Below are 5,022 nucleotides of genomic sequence, written 5' to 3' on the forward strand. Positions count from 1 at the left end.
TCTAAAATGCACCTGATCTCTCTGTTAGATACCCCAGCTTGACCATTCGTCTGAGGATGATAAGTCATAGCAATGTGATGATTCAAATTATACCTTTGCATCATAGCAGTGAACTTGCGATTGCAAAAATGCGAGCCCTCATCACTGATTATGACTCTCGGAGTTCCAAATCTTGTGAATATCTGCTTATGAAGAAAATTAAGCACTACCTTCGCATCATTTGTTGGCAACGCCTTGACTTCCACCCATTTCAACATATAATCGACCACTAAGAAGATATATTGATTATTACAAGATGAGACAAATGGCCCCATGAAGTCTATTCCCCAAACATCGAAGAATTCAACCTCAAGAAGCACATTAAGAGGCATCTCATCCCTCTTGGACATATTACCCACACGTTGACATCAATCACATTTCAAAACGAACTGATAAGCATCTTTAAACAAAGTCGGCCAAAAGAAACCTGTTTGAAGAATACGAGCTGCTGTCTTTTCTCTACCATAATGTCCTCCGTAAGCCGTTGAGTGGAAATCTCGCAAGATCCCCCTATTTCGCTGTAAGGAATACATCTTCTGATGATTTGGTCAGCTATCTGTCAAAAAAGAAATGGCTCATCCCACATATACCACTTCACTTCATGCAGAAACTTCTTCCTTTGAGCGTACGACAATTCGGGAGGCATGATATTACTCACAAGGTAGTTCACAATGTCTGCAAACCACAGTTCTTCCTCTTACACTCCAAACAGCTGCTCATCGGGAAAAGACTCATTTATTAATGTTTTATCCAGTGAAGTTGCACTTGGATCCTCTAAACGAGAGAGATGATCAGTGACTTGATTCTCAGTACCATTTCTATCCTTGATCTATAACTCAAATTCCTGAAGAAAAAGAACCCATCTGATCAATCTAGGCTTTGAGTCCTTCTTCGAGATGAGATATCGAATTACAACATGATCAATGAAAACTGTCACCTTCGTCCCAAGCAGATAAGATCGAAATTTCTCAAGACTGTAGACAATAGCCAAAAGTTCTTTCTCCGTAATAGTATAATTCAGTTGAGCACCATTTAGGGTCTTACTAGCATAGTATACCACATGAAATATATTGTTCTTTCTCTGCCCAAGAACTGCTCCAACTGTATAGTCACTTGCATCGCACATCATCTCAAAAGGTTCACTCCAATCAGGTGCAGTTATGACAGAAGTCGTGATTAAACTCTTCTTTAAGAACTCAAAAGCAACCAAGCACTCGTCATCAAACTTGAACGGGCCATCCTTCTCCAGAAGATTGCACAAAGGTTTAGAAATTTTTGAGAAATCCTTGATGAACTGCCCGTAGAAGCCCGCATGACTAAAAAAAACTGCGAAATCCCTTAACATAAATTGGTGAGGGAAGATGTTCGATGACCCCCACTTTGGCTTTGTCCACCTCAAGACCCTTACTAGAGACCTTGTGCCTAAGAATAATGCCATGTCGCACCATAAAGTGACATTTCTCCCAATTGAGAACCAGATTGGTCTCAACACACCTCTTGAGAACATCTCCTAGATTCTGCAAGCACTCATAAAATGAATCACCAAACACATAGAAATCTTCCATGAACACCTCCACATTCTGACCAAACATGTCAGAGAAGATAGCCATCATGCATCTATGAAATATGGTCGGTGCTTCACATAAACCAAAAGAAACTCTTTTAAAGGCGAAAGTACCAAATGTACAAGTGAAAGTAGTCTTCTCCTGATTTTCTGGAGCAATGCAAATTTGATTATAGCCAGAATAGCCATATAGAAGACAGTAATACTCATGCCCAACCAATTTGTCAAACATCTGATCAATAAATGGCAGAGGGAAGTGATCTTTTCCCGTGGCCTTGTTTAGCTTCCTATAATCCATGCAAACTCTCCACCCCGTGACTGTTCGAGTAGGAATGAGCTCATTCTTCTCATTAGCAACGACTGTGATACCTCATTTCTTTGGTACACACTGAACTGGACTCGCACAAGAACTGTCAGAAATGGGATAGATGATCCCTGCATCCAGCCACTTAAGAATTTCCTTCTTCACGACTTCCTTCATGATATGATTTAACCTTCTTTGTTGTTCAACAGTAGGCTTGCTACCTTCCTCTAGCAGAATTTTATGCATACAATTAGATGGGTTGATTTCCTTGATATCTGCTATCGTCCATCCAATCGCCGATTTGAATTCTCTCAGAATTCTTAAGAGTTTTTCCTCGTCGCTACCTGAAAGGTCAGATGCAATAATAATAGGCAAAGTAGATGCATCACCTAAAAACGCATACCTCAAATGTTCAGGTAAAGGCTTAAGCTTAAGAGTGAGAGCTTCCTTAATAGATGGATTGAGGCGCTTAGGAGATTTGCTCAGTTTCTCCATTCTAAGAGATTGAAAAGGAATATCCATCTTCCTCTTCCAGGGAGAAGCATTCAGATATTGTAACTGCTCATCCCCTTCATCATCTTCACTATCGGAATTCCCTAACAAGGCCTTTTCCAAGGCATCAGACCTTAGCAATTGATCAACTTCTAAAGTAATCACAGAATCAACCAACTCCACCTTTAAGAACTCCTTATTTTCTGTAGGGAACTTCATCGCATTGAACATATTAAAAGTTACATCCTGATCCAACACTTGCATGGTGAGCTCACCTTTCTGCATATCAATCAATGTTCGTCCAGTTACCAAGAAAGGTCTTCCCAAGATTATGGGAATCTTCTTATCCTCCTCGAAATCAAGAATTACAAAATTAGCAGGAAAGATGAGTTTATCCACTTTGACCAAAATATCCTCAACAATGCCTCGTGGATAAGTAATAAAACGATCGACCAACTGCAAAGTCATATAAGTAGGCTTTGGATCCGGCAAGACCAACTTCTTGAAGATTGACAAAGGCATCAGATTGATGCTAGCTCCCAAGTCACATAAGCATTTGTCAAATAACACATTTCCAATGGTGCATGGAATAGTGAAGCTTTCAGGATCTTTAAGTTTCAAAGGCAACTTCTGTTACAACACAGCACTGCATTCCTCCGTAAGAGCAACGGTATCTATGTCATCAAGCTTCACCTTCCGAGAGAGAATACCTTTCATAAACTTAGCATAACTAGGCATTTTTTCAAGAGCTTCGGCGAAAGGTATGTTGATGTGAAGTTTCTTGAACACCTCCAAAAACTTCTCAAACTGCTTATCCAGCCTTCTTCTGCAACCTCTTAGGAAAGGAAGGTGGAGGATATATCTGTTTCTCCCCTGTATTACCCTCAGGAGGAGTGTGCTCAACAATAGTCTTCCTTGATTCCACTTCTGCTTCCTTCTCCACTTCTTCTTCTTCAGCCTCAACTTCAAATTCTGGAGTCTTATCTTTTTCAGGATTTGTAACCTTATCATGCCTCAATGTAATTGCCTTAACATGCTCCTTAGCTTCCTTTTTTCCTGACACTTCAGTATCGCTTAGAAGCGTGCCAGGTTGACGATTCAGTAATGTATTAGCAATCTGCCCAATCTGATTCTCCAAGGTCTTGATAGAAATAGCTTGGCTCTTGCACATGAGCCTCAACTCCTCCAATTCAGATTTTTCATTAGCTTGCGGTAACTGCTGATGTTGAAGTTGTTGCCCAAGGATATATGGAAGTTGTTGAAAACCAGGAGGGTTATATTTTTCTTTGCTGTGTATGGATGATAAGGTTGTTGCACCGCATTCTGATTATTGCTCCAGCTGAAGTTAGGATGATTGCGGTTATTGGGATGATAAGTGGTTGGAGCTTGCTGCTGTAATCTCTGAAAGTTGCTCACAAATTGAGCTGATTCGCTAGAAATAACACATTGCTCAGTTTTATGTGCCCCCGCACAAATTTCACAAACACTAGTGATTTAATTAACTCCATAATTAACCAAAGAGTCCACTTTCATCATCAATGCTTAAAGTTGAGCAGCTATAGCAATGGCTGTATATACTTCCAGAATTCCTTCTACCTTGCCTTGTAACATTCTTTGCATAGGATTCTGGTAATAATTAGCTTCCATAAGCTCAATCAACTCATAAGCTTCATTATAGCTTTTGGCCCATAAGGCTCCACTAGACGCTGCATCGAGCATAGGTCTAGACTGAGCGCCCAAACCATTATGGAAACAGTTTATAATCATCCAATCAGGCATACCATGGTGTGGGCACTTCTTTAGCATCTTCTTATATCAATCCCAAGCCTCACACAGAGATTCTTCAGTTTGCTGTGCAAACTGAGTAAGTGCATTCCTAATTACAGCAGTCTTCGCCATAGGAAAGAATTTAGTGAGAAACTTTTGAGCAAGATCCTCCCATTTGGTGATAGACCTTGGTGGTAGAGAATGTAACCAACACTTTGCTTTATCCCTCAGAGAGAATGGGAAGAGTCGCAGCTTGATCGCATCTTCAGTCACCCCATTAAAGTTGAAAGTGTCACAAATCTCGATAAAATCCCTGATGTGCATATTGGGGTCTTCTATAGGAGAACCCCCAAACTGAACTGAGTTTTGTATCATCTGAATCGTGCTCGACTTGATCTCAAAAGTGTTAGCCGAGATAGCTCGTCTGATGATGCTCGACTGAATATCATTGATCTTAGGCTCAGAATAGTCCATCAAAGCCTTAGGAATTTCTGCTTGATCTCCCATTACTACTAAAGCTGGTTCCTCGACTTTCTCTTCTTCTTCTACTTTCTCTTCGTCCTCAAAAAATTCCCTTCGAATCACTACAGCTTCCTCCTCGGCTTGATCCAGAGTTCTCTTACGAGCCCGCGAACGCGTATGCATACACGCTCGCAAGAGTACTTGAAACACGACAAGCAAAAGAGTAGTTAAGTAACAATGTCCAAGTCAATGAACTTTAACGATCACTGATGACAAACCCATAAACTAAAAGTTAACACCGAGTCCTCGGTAGCGGCGCCAAAAACTTGTTAGTCGCTAAGCACGCGCTAAAATTCACGCAAGTATACACGATCGTAAGTAATATAGAATTATT

The 5,022-nt window shown here is 40.6% G+C and overlaps 1 non-coding gene across 1 annotated transcript; it reads left to right on the plus strand.

Moving 5' to 3' along the window:
* Positions 1-4,176: 4,176 nt before the first annotated feature.
* Positions 4,177-4,283, plus strand: LOC141670159 (small nucleolar RNA R71). The gene has a single exon (XR_012554402.1). It is a non-coding gene; the product is annotated as a small nucleolar RNA R71 (small nucleolar RNA).
* Positions 4,284-5,022: the final 739 nt, after the last annotated feature.

Source organism: Apium graveolens, chromosome 6, assembly GCF_009905375.1.
Source record: "Apium graveolens cultivar Ventura chromosome 6, ASM990537v1, whole genome shotgun sequence".
Classification (NCBI taxonomy): domain Eukaryota; kingdom Viridiplantae; phylum Streptophyta; class Magnoliopsida; order Apiales; family Apiaceae; genus Apium; species Apium graveolens.